The 23,459-nt window shown below is 47.6% G+C and overlaps 1 protein-coding gene across 8 annotated transcripts in view; it reads left to right on the forward strand.

Annotated features, from left to right (window-relative positions):
* CXXC4 (CXXC finger protein 4) overlaps positions 1–23,459 on the forward strand; it is a 92,857-nt gene that overhangs the window by 23,441 nt on the left and 45,957 nt on the right. For all 8 annotated transcript variants that reach the window (XR_014945810.1, XR_014945812.1, XR_014945816.1 and 5 more), the window contains exon 3: positions 19,150–19,354. The gene's annotated coding sequence lies outside the window, so the exon portion shown is untranslated. The remainder of the gene's footprint in view (positions 1–19,149; positions 19,355–23,459) is intronic.

A 23,459-nucleotide genomic window follows, 5' to 3' on the forward strand; every position in this document is an offset into this window, starting at 1 on the left:
CCAATTAAGCAGTGCGTTCACTGCTGCCTGCCCGAGCTAGGCGATGCTCAAGGCTGCTTGCATGTCGTTGGGCAGCCCCTCAGCGTGAGGGGCTCTGGGTTGCATCCTCGCATGTTCACGGGGCCTGATGTGCCCCGGGCAGCGACACGTGGTGAACATCTGGTCCTCAGCCTCAGCCGGCTGGAAAATGCTGCTGGCGTTTCATTGAAATGAATTCTCACGTTGCAGCTGTTCGCTGTGTCCCTCGGGGGATGCGTGAGCTGGCAGCGGCTGGTAACCTGCTGAATGGTCCCTTCAAGGGGCTGTCTGGGGTGGGACATCACTTCTGCAGGCTGGAAGCAGGTGGCTGGATGCCTGCATATGGCTACATGCTGCCCACCGATGTGAAGGATTCCTCTGCCTGTATCAATCTGACGTATGGTACAAACATGCACAAAGATTGTGTTGTTAGGGTGGCTCAAACCACCACCACTGGCCGATGGGGTATGCATGTTCTTGATGTTGCTGAAGGAAGTAGGCAGCAGCAGAGAGGTCCGGCTGAGCTGTGCAGTTGAGTGAGACAGGTCCTAAGCAGGCACCTTTTCAGGCACCAGCATCCCTACCTCTGTTTAACCACCCACCATGTTCCACACTGGAACAGGCTGCCCAGGGAGGTGGTGGAGTCTCCTTCTCAGGAGATATTCAAGACCCAGCTGGGTGCCTACCTGTGTGACGTGGTGTAGGGAGCCTGCTTTGGCAGCGTGGTTGGACTCGATGATCTCTAGAGGTCCCTTCCAACCCCTACAATTCTGTGATTCTGTGATACTTTGCAGCCTCAAGCGAATTTCTAACAGGTCAGTTTAATGAAGCTTCCCTTAGCAGCATTGCTGTAGGATGCCCACCATTGCTTCCCACCTTACAAAAGATCATTATTACTGGAAAAGAGGTTTTCTGTTCAAGTGCTGATATTACCTATGCTGCACATCAATATTGCAGGATGGATACCTGTTTGGTGCTCCCTCCTTCTTCCAGGAGTTCGTCCAAGTCACTGCATTTCAGTTGCTGGAAGCAAATGGGGTAGGAGTAACATGCCAACTGGGGAGTTGCACAGCAGCCAGTGGAGGGTGACACCCGTGATATAAAGGGACATTCATTTGCCTTCAGGATGGAAGGGATGTGACACTTCTTGCCAAGTCCCATCTTTGTAGATTCAGGATGTGAGCCAGCAAGGCAGAGGTCATGGCAAAATGTCAGGCAGCTGTAGCACTTTGCATGTGCAGGCCTTTGCCCCAGTGCTGTGATGGCACAAGCATTGGGCATAAGAACAAGCATGGTGAGCAGTTGTTGCAATGCTTGTGCGGTTCTGTTCCCCTTAGCTCCAGTGGATCTGCTCCCATTTTGTACTTTGTTGAGATTTTGCACCACGAGAGTTACTCAGAAGTCAACACAACATGTCACAAGTCCTCCACAGCTTGCCTGTGCCATGTACTCTGCATGGGTTTCCAATATGCATTGGATTTGGAGACCTCTCTGAGAGCTGTAGGAGATCAGCATCTCTGAGGTATCGGTACAGTGATGAATTTTAGAAATGGATGGAAAATATGGGGTCAGGTCAGTTTGAGTGGTTGTCTGCAGAGTTTGAAGCAAGGCCAGCTAGCTAAGGCTGACCATGAGCTGTGCTCCGTAGAGAACTGGAATGCACTGCTCTGCTATGTGTATAATTGAGGCAGGGAAGAGAAAGCAAGCTTGTTTCTTTTGAATCTGGCTTCTCAGGTACCTCAGAGCTGCAGGCAGGAGAGTAGATGGACCAGGAAGAGATGAATGAAGGACTCCATGCCTGGGAGATGACCTGTGCTGACCATGGCCCCTCTCCAGGGGTTGAGGCCACATTTAGATCTCTTTCCCAGCCCTTCCTCTGCTCTGCCTGCCTGCAGTCCGGCCCTGGGAGCTGCTCTCTTTCCAGCTCTCCTGGAAACACAGAGCCTGCTGCCTGCTGAGACCCTCTCAACTCCTCTTTTCCCATCAGTAAATGCACGCAACCAGCACTTCGCGCCATTACACCTCCTTAGAGATGCAGAAAACACATGGGCTGTTTGTTTTCACATCTACCTACCTAATTGATGGGTTGAGAAAGGGGAGGCGGGAAGGGAACTTCAGCCCTATTAAACGGCAGGGAATTGCGTGCAGTAGATGAAGAGTGTTTGTATTGCAAACACCACCAGGAGCTGAGGCAGCCACCAGCCAAGCTCTCAGCATCCAGGACACAGCCGCAGTGGTGCCAAAGCCCTTAGTAAACATCTGTATTTTCAGGGTGTGGGGGATGGTCAATGCAGGCAGCGTGTCCAGGAGGGGTTCAGGCTGGAGGTGGCTGCCTTGCTTCTCAGCAGGGCTGTGCTCTGAAGAGAGTGGGAAAGAAAAATGCTGGGCTATGCGGCAGGTCTGTGACCTGCAGCACAATGAGAGCGCTGAAGGGTGGCAGGGCTCAGAGTGACCAAGGGGTGATGGCTCCCACTCATCATTGCCAGCACAGGGCTGGGCTCAGTCCGACAGCGCATTGAGCTGATTACCTCTCCCCTATTAAAAATGATAATCAAAAAAAGGCAAGAGCCTGAGGTCCTTCAGCGAGTTATCGCTTTCCCACACTGCGCATCTGTGTTCTGAGCTGAGACGGCTTCCTCTGTGCGCCGAGCTGGAAACAAAGGGGGAGTGGAAGCACCACCCGGCAGGGAAGGGCAAGGGGCCCAATGTTGCTCTGCAGTAAGAGATCAAAAGGGCCACTCTCAAAGAATGTCAAGTGATCACCCGGGCAGTACCAGTCCAAAATGGAGAGCAGTGCCATGGTGGGCTGCTGCCTCCATGGGAAGATGGGTGCACGCTGCAGTGACAGTGCTGCTGTGGGGTGGCGAGGCTGTGGGTCTCCCCGCCCCCAGTCTGAGCAGTTTTCTGTCGATCAGAAAAAACCAAAAACAAGCATGTTGTTCCCCAGGAACTCATCCATTAGCATACTCGCCCTAATACTTTAATCCCCATCATTGTTTATAATCAGGCTGTACGCAAGGTTATGCACGGCACCGCCTGATTTATGAATATATATATTTTTCTGTTTTAATTGAAACGGCAACATTTAGGTTCCACCTTAACAGTGCACCTTAAAAGATTATCTCGGTTATTTCACAGGCACCGAGCCGGCACTAATAGTCCAAGGCAGATATTGAAAAGCAGCACAGGGCCAGGCAGATCTATTAGAAATTCCCATCCACGCGCCTCATACATATTGATTTCTGACACCAAGCAGCAGTGAAAGCCCCCGTGGGAATAATATATTTAGCAGGGTTCGCTGCGAGGAGGTCACAGAGTGCATACAGATTAGCTACAGAGGACTGAGGCACTAGTGTTGGAGCCAAATGCTAGATTTTATATCATTTTAATCTGAACTTTTATAATCCTTTTAGTTCTTCTTTCTCTGGCTGGCAGAGGGAAGGCTCTTCCGCATGGATCACGCATCTTCCTCCCTCCCCCCCAAACACTTTATTCCTCCCATAAATGTGCAAATGCTGTTGTAATGGGGAGGAAGGCACCTTTAGCATAAGCAGAAAAAGGCACCAGCAGATTTGTGTTTTATACACCATGCGTGTATGTGTATATATCCATACAGATAGATATAGATGTGCATGTGAACAGGTATCATAATGGTCATTCCAGCTGGAGAGATCTTTATTTGAAGGTTTCCTTTCATGGGTCATGTGTGCGTAAATCCCAGGCTCCAGCTTTAATGTGCAGGCATAAAGGGCTGCCAAAGACCCTCTTTTATTTTATTTTTATCCAAGAGCTTAATTGAGCAGAAGTCGCAGTTGTGCTGTTGAGCCTCGGAAAGCGATGACAGCAACAAAAAATACCTAAACAGCTTTAATTACCTTTCTGCGTATGCTGATGGGGAGGAAATGATGCCTGCTCGTTATGCGGCGAGGTGTTGTGACGGATCAGATGGAGGTGTCAGGAGGGAGCCAAGCAGGCGCTTGGGAGGCTGGAGCCATGCCAGCAGCACGGAGGGGAAGCTTGGGGTTGACACACTTTGACACCAGAATGAAATGCACTCTGACAACAAAGGAAACCAAGAGGTTTCAGCTAAACAGACACAAAAGCTTACTGGCGTCTTTGGGGTGATAGAAACACGGTGACTTCCATTTCTCGCTTTTTCTTTTTCTTTCCTTAGGAAAAGGGCCTTGTTATCACTCTGCAATTAAAACCACCATGGGGACCCCCGCCTGTTGTGGGGTCAGCTCCTCCACTCTGTAGGATACATACAGCATCCTCTCTGGCTAGGAAAAGAAAACTCATTTTAGGCTTGTTTTCTACTTTGCAAAATCAAGTGAAACATCTTTCTCAAGCTATCAAGGTGCTTGATGTGTTATGAGAGGCTGCAGTAATTTTCTTTTTCCTTCCTTCTGCAGCTGTCTGGATGCTCATTTCTCTGCTTCATGGGGGTGGAGACCAGTGTGCTGCTTTAAAAAAACCCTGTGCATCACATCTGCACTTCCCACAGACACTGAGATGCAACCCTATGGGCAATGAATGCTCCCACATCCCAGGGTGCCAAGCTGTAATTAGGCCTCTACTGACTGTCGAGGTGATCCAGCTACCAATGGTTGGGCCCATATAGGACCAAGAGGGTCATCCTCTGAACCCTAAGTTTCTGAAACTAAGCTGCTTTCCTTAGGCTCTTGAACAACTACTGTCTTGTTCTGGCTCTGTGAGACAATTTATGGTTTCACTGACTGCATTCAGCCACGTGTCACTGGTTTGGGGCAGTCCCTGTTAGCCCCATGCCCTCTCCCCAGAGGGCACATAAGCTTGTGGCACACAGTAATGTACCTAAGCTGAATGGTGTCAGAGCAGCTTTTGTTTCTTGCTGTCTGTTTGGTTTCTTGCTGTACTCCTGGCAGCGTGAGCAGGTCCTCACCAGGGCAAACAAGCCATTTTTCCATCTCTTGCTTCTGCAACTTAGTTTGTGATGCAAAAAGGCTGTGGTATTTCCACAGCAGATTTGATAAGCCAAAAGCCCAGAGTGACACTGTCACAGCACACCATGGCCTAAACAAACAGCTGGACAAGCTTCCAAGAAATGCAGAGATAAAGGTGGGTTTGCCTTCCAGACAATAAATAAACAAATAAATAAATAAAAAGTGAGAAATGCCATGAGATTGGAATTCTTTTTAAATCTATGTATTCTATGATATGCCATCAAAATTTAACATTTAACAGAAGTTGTGCCAGGCTGATCCAAGTGCTGGTATTTTGCAGAAGAGGTCAGCAGGAGCTGTACCTTCTCCATCTGGAAAATGCCACGCCTGTGTTAGGCCTGTCCCACATTGTCGAGGATCGAAACCTGTCAGAAAACTCCCTCAGTACGTTTGGAAAGGTGCTGTTTGACCGCTGTCTGGGCGGTGTGACTGAGGAGCGGGGACCACGGCAGCCCTGAGGCTTACAAGCAGTGGGACAGGTGAGGGCACGCAGGCAGCCAGGCAGCACGGTGGGGCATGGGTCTTGTCCCAGTGAGGTAGGAGCTGATACGTTCCTCTTTTTATCTTTTCTGACATGGTGGCATGATGGCTGCCTCCTTGACCATGCCTCGAGTGAGCAGTTTTTGCTAAGATGGACAAAGCTCCCCTGACGCTTGTATGAAGGTGACACTTATTTCCTATCCAGCACAACCGTTAATCTCAGATACAAACAGCCTGAGCGTTTCTGGCATCTAGATAGGATCTTCTAAGAACCACCTTCTTAACAGATGCTTTTAAAACTGGTGGGGACAGTCAATGTTATCTAACAGAACCAGCCTAGTTGTAGCTCCACAGAAGCATATTCCAGTCTTTCAGGAGCATGCCTTGTGTGGGCGAGTTTCCTGCAATATATATACATTTTATCCCCATTCTATATGTTTATAGTGTAGACCTCAGGACTGCTTGAATCATCCCCCCAGTTAAAGTTATTATTATTATTAATTGTTATTTCAGGAAATGCTCTCCCCTTTGGATTTCTCCCCCTTCAAGAGGGAGTACCTTACAGACATTGTTAAAATCCCCCAAACTGAGAGTGGTGTCAGTGCCCAGGGATGTGACAAGCCGTGTTTTTGTGGTGGTGGAGCAGATGGGGCTCCCCACACACCCTGCTCCTCAGCCTGTGGCTTTGGAAGGGCTGTACCAGGGCCAGATTCACATCTGGCTTACGATTCAAAGTCTCGACATGCACGCCAGCTCCCTGCTGTTTATACAGCTGGGTTTTAACTCACGAAGCTTGTACAGGGCTTTGGTCTCATCATGTGGTAAAAAGCTGAGACTTGTTGGTATTTCTTTTGGCACACTACTCTACAGGCTGGGGTGTCTGAAATGGAGTAGTGCCAGTACTGAAGGAATACCCTGTCCAGTCAAGGATCCCACCCACTGTGGTTTCAAAACACCATGTTTTTTCATATTTTCATGTATGTATTTGTTATATATTTCTATTTTTACATACATCAATGCATTTTCTATGCATACTTGCACATATATATTAATTTTATTAAATGGTTCTACTAGAGGAAAAGGAAACATCTTGTTCCAATGAAGATATGCACGTCATCCTGTCTGTATCAACAACTCTAATCTGTAGGCATTTTCAGCTCAGACTTGGGAAAGTAATGAGAAATGGCGAAGGTTAACAGCTGAAGAGTTAACCCTGCTTCTGTTGGAAAGGGAATGCAATACGATGTAACCTGCCCAAGGTGGCTGTGGGTGTGCTAGAAAGAGGTGTCTGAGACAGCAAGCAAAGAAAAGAAGCAGATGTTATCATCAGGAAATACTTTGTTTAAAATGTGAAGCTAGTATAACATTACATGGTTTCTGAACTGGGCTGTTTGGTAGGTGAAACCCTATGGGAAGCAGGGCTGGGGGAAGAGGAAGATAGATCAAGTAACTTAGCATTTCTTTTGAATAAATGATCTTGAGATCCATGTACAAGCCACTCTACAAAGAGAGGACAGATGGAAAATGTTGTAACAGAACAAGTAAACATAAAGTGGATGCATTCAGGTGCTTACAGTAGTCAGTGAGTAGAAAAGAAATGTCACTGAGCTTCAGGGTCAAAAAGAGAATGCCTAAAACATGAAATGAGATGCAATATGTAAGAAGCATAAAGAAAAATATATATTCCACAGCTATCTTATGAAGGAATTGTAATGGCTCACAGTTCAATGAAGTGGGAAAGTTTGCAATAGGTGATGCTATGAAGGCAAAAGCAGCCTGTATCATTTTCATTTTGCTTCAGCCTTACCCACGTCACTATCGGTGAACAATTTTTGGATGATGGTATTCTCCTCAGCAAACAGGAGGTCAAATTTAGGGCAGAGGAAGAAGATGGCAGGATACTTTCCATTAGGCTGGATGCAAGAGAGCTCACAGAAGGAGTCATTTAACTGTTGGCAAGGCGATGTCATTGAGGACTTGTGGCAAGGAGGGGAGGCTCCTGTATTCTGGGAGAGGATGAGCAAAGTGCCTGTCTTTGGAAAAAGGCAAGCCAGGGAGCCAAGGAGCTATAGAACAGTCAGTCTACTTAGCGCATGGAAAAATGCTGGAAGAAATAATCAAACAAATTATTTATGAGCCTCCAGAATATAGTGCAGAGATAAGTAACAGCCAACAGGGATTTGTCAGGAACAAATCATGTCAAACTCACCTTATTTCCTCCTATGACAGGGCAATAAGCCTTGTGGAGAGGCAATGAATATCATATATCTTCGCGTAGGGAGGCTTCTGGTGCCATCTCATGCAGCACTCTCCTACAGATGATAGGGAAAGGTGGCTTTTAGTATGCTATAGCAGGGGCAGAGGATCACCCCACCAGCCATCACCAGTGGTGCCCTGTGGTAAGACATGCTGAGTCTGCAGGGCCACCTCTGTGTCTGGGTGAATTGCTCAGGGATAGACCAGAGGTCAAGAGGCAGAGAGACCCAGAGCTCAAGGGAGGGCAGGGATTCTATGTGCTCATGGCCAGACTGGGTGAGAAGAGTTAGAGAAGGTGACTTGGTTGGATAAAGCAAAGTGTGAAGTGCTGCCCTGAGGTAGAAATGAATGGTATGCACCCTGGGCGAGGAACTGTTAGTTAAACAGGGGAACAAAAGGAAAAAGATCCTCTGGGTCTTGGGAGCATCTCAAGCTGCATGTGATGCATGGCTGCAGACACCTCACTAGGAGAAGAGAAGGGAGATCACAGGTGAGACAGGCTTTCTGCTCTGCTCAGCATGGCTGGGGCTCAGCTGGTGCTTTCTGCCTCATTTTGAGTACTGCTTTTCAAGAGAAATACAGATTAACCAGCGGAGAGCACTGAAGGGTGACGCAAGGCCAGGGGAACAAGTCCTGCAAGGGAGGACGGGGAGGTGGGGACTTATCTGGGCTAAATAAGGGACAGCTGGGGCACAACCTGCAAGTGGCCAAATGGTGCGTGCAGGGGGCTGATCCCCCCAGGGAGCAGAAAGGAGGCTCATTCCAGCCAGTTTTGTGCTGCGGTGGTTTTGTTTTCCCTAGGTTTTCCCTCAGCCTGGCCTTGGTGCTGCATGAGAATGCTCTTTGCAAAGCAGAGCAGGCATTTGGGATGCTCTGCTGCCGGCATGCCGAAATGAGACCCGTGCTAATCAGCGCAACGGGGAGATAATTAATTATTCCCCGTGCCTCCTCAATGGAAATGTTAGGAAGGAGGGCTGAACCATCCCCGCTGCCCTGCCTGTAATCCTCTGCCACGGCTGGCTTTATTGGCTCTGAGGGGAAAAGAGGCACATTTGCCTTCCTGCTGATAGCGCGTTAAGCACGCTCACTTCACAGGCGCGTGCGGATGAAAGTGTAATTGCATGGAAGGTGAATTGATTGCAATTAACCTTGGGACTTGGCCTCAGGCTGGGGTGTCCCACCTTCCTCCCCGGGAAAGTGCCGCCGGGGGCATCCCATGCGGCTGATGAATGTGTGCATTGTGGCACACAGCACATACGTTTCTGGAGAACGCGCATAAATCATGTAGGAAAACGCGTATTATGGCGAAATGATCAAATTAGAAATGAAGTGCATAAATCATGAGATTACACCGTTGAATTGTATCTGGAGACATAAATTATACAGTGAGATCCCAGGTTCACCGAGAGGTTCATGGCGTAATGAAATGGGGCTCACGTCGCTGGAGGAAAATGCTGCAGCGCCATGAAATGTACCCAGTCCGACCCCACGTGTATTTTCACATCTTCTGTCAAAAAGGATCACAACAATAGGGACAATAAGCCCCAAGGAAGCCTCCCCTGCCGAATCAAACAACGATTACACATTAAAAAGCATGTTCAGAAGATAAGTTTGTAAGGAAGATAAAAAGTCTCCAGCATGGCTGAGAGTCAGATGGACAAGCTGCTCTGAAAGCTGGTGACACATGGGCGAGCTGGAATAGCCATGCTGCTAAACATGAGAAGCAGGGGGCCGTGTGTGAGTGACTGTCCGATTTCCTATTGCCAGGGGCGTGGGGTGCTGGGGCTGCCGCCTGGAAGTGGGCTCAGCACAGGGCTGCCTGGAGGCTGCAGCCAAGCAATTGAGTGAGCAGGGAAGAGAAACTCCAGTTGATGGGCTGGGTGGCTGAGAGCCAGCAGAGTTCATGGGAAGGGAGGGGAAAGTGTTGCTGAATGCAGCTGTTCCATGCTTGACCATCTTCTGCTTTTTTCTTTCATTGTTTATTCTATAGCTGCTACCCGTGTTCCATAGGATAACCCATTTGTGCGCATCTCAGGAGATGCTCAGGCCCTGCAAGAGAAGTCTCCCTGCTAATTTATTCTCAGTGAGCTTGGGATGGGGTTTGCATTGTGTGCAAACAAACACACCCTGAAGAGCTTGTGGACTGCGGGTCCCTGGGAGGAGAGGTGCCATACATAGCCTCTTACCCCAAGCAAGTTGGTTCAAAATAAAGAAATGGCATGGATGTAATCATTTTACTAGATGATCTATGCATTTTATTAGTTGAGACGTGCATTTCACTACAGTAAACATGCTCAGGAGATGATCTGCACGTTGCTTTCTGGAATGCATGCGTTGCAGTGGAGCAGGTATGTGTGCGCAGGCTGGGTAACACCTGCTCTCTCCCAGCCAGGCTCACTGCTGCTGGTGGCCTCGTTATTTGCTTCTAATGACATTGGTTATCACAGCAGCATGTGTACTAGCTGTGGCCACAGGACTTATGATTGGTATCCGAGCCTTTATTTTAAAATCACTTCTCATCAATACATTCATTTTTATACGTGGAGCTTTATATAATTTGTTACATGTATTATTTCCCCGTTCTGACCTATTTTGCTGTACCCTGCATCTATCACCACAGATGCTGTTCTCCCCTTTGGAAAAAAAATGCTGCCTTTTACACTCCGCTATTCATTAATATGTGCAGAAGCTGCATTTACATGTATTTTTGCATTGTTTTATAATTTTTTCCCTCTACCTGGAAAGAAGTTCTGATTCTGAAGAGCATTGTGAAATCTGAGAGAAGCTGAATTAATTAGGCTCTCTGCTGATGCTACGCAGGGAGCAGTGCAGTTTACCCCGTATACATTCTCTGATTAATCCCATTCTCTCTCCCTCTCTCTCAACAAAAATAAATAAATAAATAAAAAATTAAGCATTTTCTAGCATGCCATTCGGGAGCAGCAGTTTTAAAGGAAACCATTTGTGATGGATCTAGTTCAGCACTGAAGCATAGCTCCAAACTGGGTCAGCCTGGAAAACTGGAGACCATCAGGAGACCTGAAGCATTGGTTCTCCACCAAGGAATAAATATTTGGGATTGGGTCCTTGGCAAGCAAAAGATAGAGCAGATCTCACCCTAGAACCGTCTAGGTTAGAAAAGACATTTGGGATCACCCAGCCTAACCCTCAGGCCAATCAACACTAAGCCATGCTATGAGCAGCTCTGGGCATGTGTCATTGCAGACTGAAGCACAGTGGGTTCAGGAGCAAACCCACTAAAGCTAATCTTCTCCATGCCTACAAGTGAGGTGTGGAGCTGCCCGGTGCCTGCAGCATCCTGCTGGCTGCAGGGCTCAGCACAGAGCATGCCAGGAGCACCGGGCTGCTAGTGCGATCACCACTCAGTAATACAACCCTGTCACTGATGGAAATACTGCAGGTCAGAAAGGTGGGAGACACTCTCATTTCTTCCTCGGAGAGCACTGCTCACTTATCTCCTTCTTCAGCTTTTCCCCCCATCCTATTTTATTCCAGGTTTGCAGGGTATGTCAGGATACCTGCCAAATATTTGCTGACTCAGGACCGTGATTTGTGTGCTGGCTCCTCCACATTCATCTGCTGACTGCAGATCTTTGTGTGTGCTCTGGGACAGGCTTTTTTAATTTTCTGCAAATTGCTGCATCCTTTTCAGATGTTTTTGCTACCATAGCATTATGATTATGAAACGCGGTTCAAAGAACACTGGTAGGAAGAAGATAGACCGGGGCATTGCTTCTGCTTGCCAAACGCCTATAGGTTTTGAAAAATAATGAGAGGAAGGGGGGAAAATATTGGGTGATACAGATTGCACCACAAACCCCACATTGCTCTGATGTTTTGGTTATCAGCTGCAACTCTGGTCGGGGATAAATCAATCTGCAGCAGCTGCAGGCGAGGGAAATGTCCATCATCTCCAAAGGTTTACTGAAGCTGTGGAGGGATGGGGGAGGGGCACAGAGGGGATGGGCCCATAAAGCGATATCCTGACTTATCTTGCCTCTTCGATCCATTCAGGTGCATACACACGATGCCAAAGGTTTGTGAATCTGATGTGCTCCTGCCTGCTCCCAATCTGTGAAAGTAATGCGGGCTGAAGGAGGTTGTGGTTGTCCAAATCCTGTTTGTTTGTTGCAGTCAACTGCTTCTTATTAGAGCATGATTTAATGTGCTTGGCAGCAGTAAAACCACCAGTTTTATGTTCTTTTAATCTCAAATGGAAGCTAAACTTGGTTTTCCGAAATGTTAAAACCAGCTGTGATCTAATATGAGGTTCTTGAAGGCGATAGAGCTGGGTGCTTCTCAGGGTAGAAAATCTCTAGTAATAACGTCCCAGATTTTTGAGATTAAGTATTTACAAAGGGACCAAAGGTTCTTCTAAAGCCATAAAAAGGATCTCATGTAAACTGTACTTGGTCTTCCTCTTCTTTATTTCTCACTTTTTTTTAACCTTATATACAGTTAATTTTGTAACATTTCTCCTGTGATTCCTCAAATAGCCCAAATTATTAGTCTGTTGCTCGTATTATTTTTGCTTTCATTCTGCCAGGAGCAGCCACAATTGGTTAATGATTATCTAAGATTTGTCACGGGACATCTTTCCTGCGAATGCATTTTCCATGCGTAATAATCACACCCCATCATAGACCTATGGCCACACAAGGCTTGAGCAGCACGCTCTGCGCATCCCTGTAATGGATGGCATTTTCATGCCAAATGATTTCAGAGCGCTATCAGTGCCAAATATATTCCTGGCTGTAAACGCTGTTTTTCCACTCGTGCATGTAAGCTCTGCTTTCCTTGCCATAAGTCGGTGTTTGGAATAGCTAATGACTGCTGCTGATGGTACATTTTAATATGTCTAGTGGGCCAAGGCACTTATCAGGTGCTGCTTGCCTCCTCTTCCTCCCCCACCTCAAACAGCAGTCAGGCAAAGGCTGAGGAAGATTTTTGATCTTCAGCTCTGTTTGGGTAATGGAACACTGAGTATTCGTAGAGTTGGCAGAAGCCAAGAGAAGTCTGTTCTTGAGGAAGCATGTGCAAAGTTTCCTCTCCTGGCACCTCTATCAGCAGAAGTTTCCATTTTGAAGAATTTGAAACATAAACGGAGAGTGAAACTTGGAAATGGCATCAACTTTATGGGGATTTCCTAAGTGGCTTTTTGAATTGTGCTTATGGGATGGCCTTCCTGCCCTTTGGGTTAACTGAAGGTGAATGGATGGAGAAGGAGAAAGTGAGAGAGCATGCTATGACCACCAGCCATTAAAAGAGATCCTCTCAGTATTTTCCTTGCAGACACCACTGGTTTCTCTTGTTTCTTGCACACTTAACAGTGTGGAAAAGATAAACTGCCTCAGACCTCCAAAAGGAACTACTCTGGTATGTCATTTATAGGGGCTGCTCGGTAAAACCTTACTGATTGCACCTCAAAGCTTGATATGCTATTCTTACAAGTGAAAACTGTGATTTATGAAAACGAGCTGCATTATCAGGACAGGCTTCAGTGTAACAAGCCCACAGAAAAGTGAAAAGTAGAACTTGGCCTTCCTAAAATGAAAGCAGGAGAAAGAAATTGTTGAGGTCATTGTCATGAGAGAAGATGGTATCCACAGGACTTTTAGAGCCCTCAGTCGGAGGCCAAAGCAGAGAAGTCTTTTGGGTTACACTTGTACAGTCCTTGGGGTCACCCCAGCAGTTCTTGGACACATGATGGTGTTCGGCACAGTCGTGCTGGGACAGCCTTTGCTGTACCCTCTGACCATAGGGCAAGGCTTCCATTCCACTCCAAGGGTGAAAACCCAACAGCACTCAGGATCTGGTTGCTGCCCTCTGGATGAAAGCTTGTGGCAAGTCCAGGAGCTTCTCTACAAGCCTGTTTTGTGTCTGAAATATCTCAGAAAAAAAATAAAAATAAAAATAAAATATATATATATAGCTGTGTTGCTGTAATCAGGTACAATCAAACCCAAGCCCCTTCCTGCAGTTTGCAATTGCAGTTAGGTGCATTTTTCCTATAAGCAACTGTCAAAGTCGCAAGAGACAGGCTGATTAATCCCAGGGACAGCACTGCTCTGCTTTGCTTTATAGCAGAGTCACCTCAGGGCCAGCCCCAAGAGGGACCCCCGGTAATTAACACAGCTCTCACCCTTCCACTTCTAACATGCCTCCTAATTAAGCCCTCTGGAATCCGAGCTGCACTTTCTGGCCGCGGTGGCTGTGAAATGATTTATCCCTAATGGTGGCCACCAGCAGCGGCGCTGTGTTTAACCCTGTGATTTGTGGTGTCTCTGTCCCTCTGCCAAGGGTAGGGCTGGCAAAGGGACCTGCGTCACAGAGCCAGGGCATCAGTGGACATATGGCTCTGTGGGGTAGCTCTTACCTACTTACGTGTTACATAGAACTACAAGAAACAATGAGGACACATATAAGAAGGCGCTGACCTGTAATTAGCCCGTCTTGCTTTTTTTTTTTTTTTTTTTTTTTGTCTTTGTGTCACTCCATTTGTGGATTAATTAAACCTAATAGATGTAATGAAACGCAAAGAGAGCTAGATCGCTTTCTAGCGATTTAGTATTGATTTGTAGGCTAAGCCAGCTCCGTCGGATTTTAAGCAATTATTGTCGATAGATAAATTCTGCCATAATTGTTTTACGCGCAAACAGATCACTCCGAGGCACAAAGCCTATCTACGTACGCGCTGGGTAATTAAACCTCCCCCCCTCGTTTATATTTCCGCAGCGCTGAGCGCTCCCTGGCTGGGATGTGCTGTGTGCCCGGCGTGCTTTAATTCCGCGTGATGGATGCGCCACCGGCAAGCCGAGCATCCATCATCGCTCGGGTGCGTGCTCCCTTCCTCGGGGACGAGCGCTGCCAGCTCTCAGCCCCGCTCTGCGCCGAGAGCACCGCTCGGGGAGCAGCGGTCGGGTCGGGGAGAAATCCCATTTCCCAAAGCATCTCCCTGCGGACGTGCTCTGGGCACCCGTCTCTCCGTGCTGGGGGGGCCCACAGCCAGTGGGAGCTCCCCCCTCCCTCGCCCAAAGCGCAGGGATGTGATGATGAGGGCTGGCGCCAATCCCCCGAGCCAGAAAGCAGGGATTCCTAATTGTCAGCTGCGCTGCGCTGGGCTTGTTTAAAATAATTAGAGTGCGGCGGCTTAAACAGAGCGGGGGGATGCGGTGTGGTGGGCTGGATGTTAACGCGTCCGTGCGGGTTTTGTCGCTGCGTCGGCTCCCGGCTGACAGCATCGCTGCTGCGGGGGGATGGGGCGGGGAGGCAGGGGATGAGATTTCAGGACACAAATGTCGGAAAGGTGGGAGGAAACAGCCCCGGAGCGTGAGATGGATGGAAACAATACAGCCAGAGCTCCCCGGCTATATTATTAAAATTAAAGGGGGGGGGGGGGGGGGGGAAGAAAAAAAATAAAGAAAAGAAAGAGAGGGGGAAGAAGAAAAATCTGCTTTTCCCTCTTCCTCCTTTTTTTTCCCCTCCGAGAGGGATAGCTGAAATCTTTCTTAATTACCGCTTATTCCAATGACAGAATTGTAATTTATCATTTAGTTGTAATTTGACATATGTTCACACCTTTGCCATTTCCAATTTCCTCCCTCCTCCTAATTGTCTGCCTGGCTCGCCTGTCACGCGCGCCTCCTGGGATTAATTCGAGCTGTCTGTCTGCGCCCGCTGCTGGCACCCGGGGCTGCCGGGAGCGTGACAGTGTCACCGCGCACACCGCTTAGCCGCCGCGTCACCCGGCCGTCACGCACCCACCGCACCGCGACCCCTTTCCCCCCCCCCATCCCCTTGCTGGTTGTTTGTCCCGCGTCGCCTTTGTGACTTCGGGGGGCTTTATTAGGCCCTAATTACGCCGCCGACTGTCAGCTGCGGGGAGAGGAACCCTCGCGCTAATTACCGCGGGGAGGAACGAGCAGGGAGATGTGTCTCGCTATGCTTCTGCGATGCGTGCCGCATCGAAATGCTGTGCCGGAGCTTCCTCCTGCTGCACGGCTGCGCTCGCCTTCCTTACAGCTGGTCCCGCTTCTCCCAGCACCTGCATCCTCCTGGCAGAGCCTCCGGCAGCTCACTGAGTCGTTCTCAGGATGCTCTCAGTGCAGAGATGGCGCATCGCCCCTGCCACGACCACTGGTGTCCTCCATTGGCCGGCCCAGGGCTGTGGGGAATTGGGGTACCCCTAGTGCAAAGCTTGGAGAAAAAATCCAGGATTGACAGTCCTAAATGCAGCCTCCCCACCTCTCCTCTCCCACCCAAACCCCCATCAGCACTTCCCAGCCACAAAAGGAGAAAACTGCATGCAATGGAGTGCAGGATGTAGGGTTCTGTGGGATGAGCTGCCTTCCAACACCGCAACAGGCAGAAGCTGGGGTAGATGGTCCAGTGTTGCCTTGAGTGCCAGGGATACAGGTGCTCCAGATTCAGTGCATAAAGTCAAGGTAACACTTTGAAGGCACAAACCCAACCACCTCACTGTCCCTCACCCCTCACCCTGGACCATCCTGAGCCTTTTCTGGCAACACACCACAACAAGGGCCCAGCAGAGCCCCACTGGGGTCAATATGCTGTGGTTCACCCTGGCACCCCACACTTCAGCTGGCACCAGCCAGGGCTCTCCAGCCCAGATGTGTCACCATGAGCTTTCAATCCCCACAGTTGCACCCTCTCACAGCCAGCCCACAGTCCGTGTGTGCAGAGCAGCCATGCAGCACAGCCTGTGAGTATTTCATGTCTTGTAGGAGGCAAGGCTGAATGGATTTACATCTATTTAGATTTCTTTTCCCTTTCAGGTTTGTTTCCTCCACCACTGACCTTTTAACAGTGTTTCAGTCCTTGCTTTGTTTTCTGCATGCTGCTGTGAGGATTTTTGTCTTTTGGATGCCTATGATAGCCAGCATTCCCATGCAGCTTTCTTTTGCTGTGCATGAAGATGCTCCTGAAGAGCCTTCTAACTTTCCGGAGCATTTCCAGCCTTCGTTGGCAAAGCACAAACAACATGTGAGAATGTTTTGAGATAAACCCCAGAAGAGAAGGTCCTCCACATGCCCAGCCATGTTTTCCAGCCCTGCTCTGAACACTGTGGTGTGAGATGCTGACATTTGGTGTCGGGGCTTCGCTATCTGTAGGAGCTATTTCATGTACTGCAAGTATTTCACTGGCAATGCTGTTGGAAATCAATGTGCTCATTAGGAGTCGATGCTAAGTGCTTTTGAAAATTCCCTTTCTTTTTCATTCCTCCTAGCTATCAATTTTGTTTTTGTTTTAAACCTGACTTCCCGAGGCCTTATTCATTAATAGATAAGCAGCAATAAGTAGGTTATGAGAATGCAGGAGGCTCCTACTCTACGCCAGCATACCCAGTGTGCTTCCTACATAGAAATAAATCCGATTTTGCAAGGCTGTGCAGCTCTGTCAGCTCGCAGAAGGTCTCCAAAAGGGCTACTTGTTGCATCCCTATCAAATCAAACTCACTTTTGTTTCCAAGTAAAAGGAGAAGCTAACCCAGCCGAACCATCATTACCGTCTGTGATAATGTGAGATGCTTCCTACAAGCAATTCCTCTCTCACACATTCGTGTGTGGAAGAACTTTGCTTTGGGGAGACCTGTGACCTCCAGAAAGAGAGCACACACAGCTACTGTCCCAGTGATGCCCAGGGAACCCACAAGGAGGCAAAGCCCAGGTGGTGTCCCCATGGAAATCGCTCTGTGCGCTGCAACAGAGTGGTTGCTACTGGTGGCCGCTGTAAAATTTTGATATGTAGAAAGTGACAGGCTATCACACTTTTTATATATATGCATATATAAAAGTGACAGGCAGTGGAATGGGCTGCCTGAAGCTGTAGGCTTTGAGCGCTATAGCCCACAGTCCTGTTATTTATTTACCTACCTATCTATCTACCTACTAATTTATTTATTTATTTATATTCCGAGGACTGAGCTGCCCCTCCTGCCTCCATCCAAGCACTCAGCAATGCTGAGCAGCGCCAGCTCATGATTTAGGGTTATTAGGGCAGGTTCTGGGTGCCAGGGTCACTCATGCCCAAAGCAGGACACCTTCTGTGGGGTGGCATAGGTTGGTAGGGGACACCAGTGCTAGCTTTCTAAGGAGCACATGGATCTCCCACATATCTCAGAGTGCTTTGCAAACTGCTGTCACACCACTCTGTTTGCTCGAGGACATGGGTTGGGGGAGCTACAAGCCGATGAGCTGAACGGAGAAAGAGCTGTTACCAGAAAGTCAGTGGTAATGTGGCCTTCCAGAATAAATACCCCACCTCTTGCTGTGCTTTATAGTGTTGTTTCTAACTTTCAGAAGTCAGGGTGTAAATCTAATCGAGTAGGTACTCATAGAAGTTCAGGTTGTGTAATAAAAGTAACAATTTTCTGTAATGTTCCTTTATAGATTTGAATGAGATACAAAGTATTTTTGCTTTTATAGTGTATGTTGAAGGAGTAACTACATCGTATCTATTATGGGATACTTTTAAATCCTTAAAAGATTTCTAGAACAAAGTAAATAATGCTTATTATTTTTTTCCTGGACACCACTGGAATGGAAACTTTTGCATGAGAACAACACTGCTGCCGCTTTAGCGGATCACAGAATCATTTAAGTTGGAAAAGACTACTAAGATCATCCTGTCCAACCACCAGCCTTTCCACCCCATGCCTACTAACCATGTCCCTCAGTGCCACGTCCATGCGGTTGTTGAACACCTCTGGGAACAATGACCCCTTCCCCTGACCATTACCAGCCACCTTGGGGTATATGGCATGACTCTTTGGGTTAAACTTGTGGTCACATTTACCTGGAGGTAAAACATGAACAAAAGGCTGGCAGTGCTGCTGTGCTGGAGTGAGGCGTGTGCTTCAGAGCAGTGGCACCGAGGGCCTCACAGCCTAAATATGGGAGAGGTCTGATTGATGTTCTTATCTTAATATCTGATTTCTTTCATTTTACTTTGTTATTTTTTATATTTGATTTCATTTCCTCGTTTTGTTTTTTAACTTTTATTTTTACAATCATTATTTTTTAATTTTTAATTTTTTTATTTCATTTTTTAAAATAATATATTTTATTTTTCATTTTAAATATTAGCTTGTTTTGTTTTTACTATTTTTATGTTATTTTATTTCACCTTTATTTTTATTATCTTATTTTTTATTTTTATTATTTATTTTGTTTTTATTTTAATATTATTTTTTCATTTTTCTTTATTATTTTATTTCACCACATTTTATATTTTCTTTATTATTATTTTACTATTATTCTTTTTTCCCCTCTCTAATTCTATCTTTACTTAATACTTCATTTATTTATTATTTATTATTATTTATTGTTTATTCCCTATTATTCTTGATGATTATTTTTTGTTTTATTTTCAGTCATATCATTGTCACTGTTTAATCTGCTGCTTGGCGTCTAACAAGTCAGAGCTCATTGCTGAGGCCCGGCTACAGCTCCACACATCACTGCATGCAGGCAGAAGGCTCTGGTCCAGCTGAACGCTCCCAGCGTGGGAGCGTTCTCTCTCCACGCATACGGTGGTGATGGAAAGGAAGAAGCAAGGGAAGAATTTAAAAAGTAAAGGTAGAACCTTATAATCTTACTATTTTTAAAGCCTGGCCCAAAGGTGACCGGGCTGATGAGCAGAGGGAAATGCTGCTTGGGATGCCTGGCTGCAGAGCTGCCTTTTTTACCTGTAAACAGTGGAGCTGAGTGAGCCCCGAGCATCTCAAAGCAAATGATGGACAAACGCTGAAGGGCATGCTGAAGAAAATAAAGCACTTCCCCTTTATCCCAAATCCGTTCATCTGGGGACCCTTCTGGGAGCTGAAGCTCTCTGAGCCTTTTCTTCTCTTTGCCCTTGTTCTCTTTATTTCCAAGAGCTAACCCCAGATGTCCAAGCACTCTGTGACCCTGGCTTCAGGCCTGACTGGGGGGTGGGTGCAGGAACAATCTCTTATTGAACTTTTTTATGGGGGGTGGGACATTCTAACTAACTTTTCTCTAAGCTGGAGCCTTGCTCCAAAGCAGTAGGGATAGTACAAGGGGGAATGGTTTTAAACTGAAGGAAGATTCAGATTAGATGTCAGGAAGTTTTTTACTGAGATGGTCATGAGGCTTTAGCACAGTCTGCCCAGAGAGGCTGTGAATATGCCATCCCTGGAGGTGTTCAAGGCCAGGCTGGATAGGGCTCTGGGCAGCCTGATCGTGTACTGGATCCATCAGTTGGCAGCCCAGCCTGTGGCACAGAGGTTGGAACTAGATGATCCTTGATGTTCCTTCCAACCAAAGCCATGCTATGATTCTATGACATCCCATGCTCTCAAAGAGGATTGAGGGCACTGTGAAAGAACAGAAAACCATCCTTCTACATTTTGCAAAACTGAAAAGATTTTTCTCAGGTCCCTCTGAGTTCTGTAGATGTCAGCAAAGCTTAGGACAGCTTCGGCTTTTTATTTAGTTTTTTAAGATCTTGGCTGAGCAAACCCCATTAACCCTTTTGTGTCTCCCCTTGCTGCCGGCCATGGGGAAAACCCAGCTCCCGGCTCTTCTACTTGCACACTGCACAGAGAAACAGAGCCAGAGGCCGGGTGCCGCGGGAGCAATGCTCCACACATGCCAAAGCCATTAATTAAATTAGAGGTCTCCAAAGGCGGCCGCAGCAGCAGCTGGGCCATCAGTCATCACGCCCCAGGCTGACATACAAGCCCCGGTGCAGGCAGGGAGATGGTGGTTTCTATTTAAAGTTGGCTGGGGCTCAGCCCTTGGCTTGTGCCAGGGTCCTGTGGCAGCACAGAGCCCTGCGGTTCATTGCATAGTGTGTGGGGTGAGCTGTGACACCCCCGGCATAGCACGCTAATAGCAGCATGCTGTTCTCAGCAGGGCAGGGCCAGCCAGTGGGGAACTCCCTGCCTGCTCAGAGCTGCGGTTCTCAGACGGTTAATCAAGTGAGGAAGGCTGAGGGGAGTCACTGCACCCTTGGCAAATAGCAATCCAGACACAAGAGCAAATAATTTGTGTCAGCGTGACAACAGAAAATGGAATGTAAACTTGCTAACCAGCCAACAGATACCAGCTTTTATACGTCTGTTTTTCTCAGCCAGGCGCCTTTACATTTGGGATCCACTAACTCCGCCAAGGGCATCGTGTTTCTCTTCCCCCTCTCTCCCTAATATTAATGGGGAGCAGAACGCTTGCCATATTAAACTCTGGGCCAGCTCCTGCAGTGGGGCCATACCCATCCCATGGCTCACTGACGCCTGGCAGTTTTGTGCCTGTGAGAAGAAGCCCATGTGTAGATGACTTGCAAAGATAAAATTGTCAGCTAAATTATTTGTATTGAGTAATTTGACCAGCTCTCCTTCTAAACCTGATGAATAGGTTATTTTCTGCAGCAGCTGCTGTTCAGGCTCTTGGGTGCAAGACCACATGAACTGGATGTTCAAAGGGAATTACTGTGTTGGGGTTTTTCAATTAACCCTTCAAAACTTCAAGCTTGGAGCACTCTGTATCAGTCAGTGAGGAGGAAGGATAGAGAAGGGAAGGCTGAAGCAGGTGGGGAAATCTTGTGAAGCCCCACAAGCCAGCAGTTGAAGGGTTCAGGTGTGAAGATGTATCCCTGGGGCTGGAAGGGACCTGGCTCGGAGGTCTCAGCTGCTTTCCCTGTACCTGCTGCAAGAGAGATTTCACCCAGGGGGGCTCCCCATTAGTAGCCCACTGCCACTGTGCCCTCATATTGAGCACAAGGAATTTGGGATTATGGGGTTATGTCCAGGAGAACGTGGATTTGGGGGTTATGGTGCCAGGCTGCTGTCTGCAAACCACCACTCAGCCACCAAGGCACTGAGCCCAACACCGCCTGGCAGATATTACCAGGATGGACATCACATGTGGATCTTGGGATCATCTCCCCCAGAATTAGGGCTTGGATATTAAAGCAATATTTGCAGGTTATAATTACCATTAATATTGGCACACACGCACAGTAAGAACAGCAGCAAAAACAGGTTTTAGCAGCAGGTGGCTGTCATATCAGTCAAGTTGGTTTTGTTTTTTTGTTTGTTTGTTTTGTTTTCTGCACATTTGGGCTGATTCAGCGAGGAAGCAATTTTTTGCCACACCTTTTATTGCGTGGTCTTTGCACAGTGCCCTTTTTGATCAGGGCTGATTAAGATTCCTGTTTCTTTCCACCAGAAGCACTCTGTTTACACCCACTACAAGATCAATGGGCTAACAATTAAGGCAATAGTGTGCTGCTATTTCGGGTCTGTCACCTGTTTATTCACCACAGCTGTCTGTGCATGTGGGCTGTATGATACAGAGGTTGCCATGGTTAAAAACCCTGTGTACTGTGCTTGGTAAATAGTTGCACAACTGGCTGTGTAAATGCCAGGTAGCACATTAGGGTTTCTCTCAGGCAGTTTTGCTCAGGCACAAGCCTTCTCCACAGTTCTGCACCTGCGCTGATTTGGTTTGCTTGCCCCCATCCATATGGAATGGGAAAAGAAACGTGCCTCCAGGAAATGACTTGTTCTGTATTTGTCCTCTAGGGATGAAGATGGAAGTGATGTGCAGGTCTCCACAGGCATGAAAGGTCACCACCAGTTAGTCTGGAGGAAACCTCTTCCATTGCTAGTGCATGGGAAGGGGCTATATGGTCTTCAGTTGCTGCAAGGAAGAATCCAGTTAGGTGCCAAGGAGTGATTTTGTAATGATAATGGTGGTGAGGCGACAGCCCCTGGAGGCTCTCATACCTCAACTGCTGAGGATCTCTAAGAGCAGATTGCATCTCTCTTCAGCAGGACTGATATACTGTGACTAATGCAACCTTAAATCAAGGAAACAGGCCAGCTGACCTCTTGAAGTGCTTCATAGTCCATAACTTTATTTATGCCGTTAATATTTGGAGGCAGAGCCTGATTAAACCATGGAAGCTGGCAGAGCTGTGCAGGGAATGGCTTACTGTGCAGGAGCACGGGGCTGCAGAGCCCAAGGGATGGGATGCCAGCTTCCCAGAGCTGTACCAGTAAGCATCCTCTGGCCTGTGCCCCATTGGCTGCATCAGGGCAGGGAGGTGCTGGCACCAAGCACATCCACTCTTTCTTTCCAATGCTGCAGCCCAAGGATTTATCTTAAATAACAGCAGCAGTAAATTAAAAATATGTGTTTGTAGTTTGTTTTTTTCCCCCCTTCCATTCCAAACAGCTCATGCTCGTGTTTCCTGGAGCGCCATGTTTAGTTCTGCAGATGTAAAGGGGGGCCCATGGGGTCAGGCAGTGCAGGTTTTCCATTTTTCACTTCACTGCACCCACAGACAGACAGAATTCAGTATCATTCACACGGTACAAGGGGAAAACCTTCCTAGTCATTTTGCTTTTAACACTGCATATTTCTCTTGCAGTAATGCTGAAGAAAAGAAAAGCCCTTTCCTGCAGCAGAAGGCTGCTGTAGGCTCAGGTACTGCTGCAGGTTGGGAACAAACATGCTTCCCAGCAACGTGGTTTTCTTTAAAGTGGGAAATGTGAGAGGTGAAAGCAACCTGTAGTTGTAGCAGGCTGCAAGATGGATCAGCAGATACAGGGCTGCTGGAAATGGAAAGGGTTCACCTCTCACAGGGGCATGGGCGTGCTGATCTGCCACACGACAGCTTGCAGAATAACAGCTATGAGGTGTATGGTTAAATAATAAC

The sequence above is a fragment of the Coturnix japonica genome, chromosome 4, assembly GCF_054131305.1.
Source record: "Coturnix japonica strain WE chromosome 4, WE-NBRP24, whole genome shotgun sequence".
NCBI lineage: Eukaryota > Metazoa > Chordata > Aves > Galliformes > Phasianidae > Coturnix > Coturnix japonica.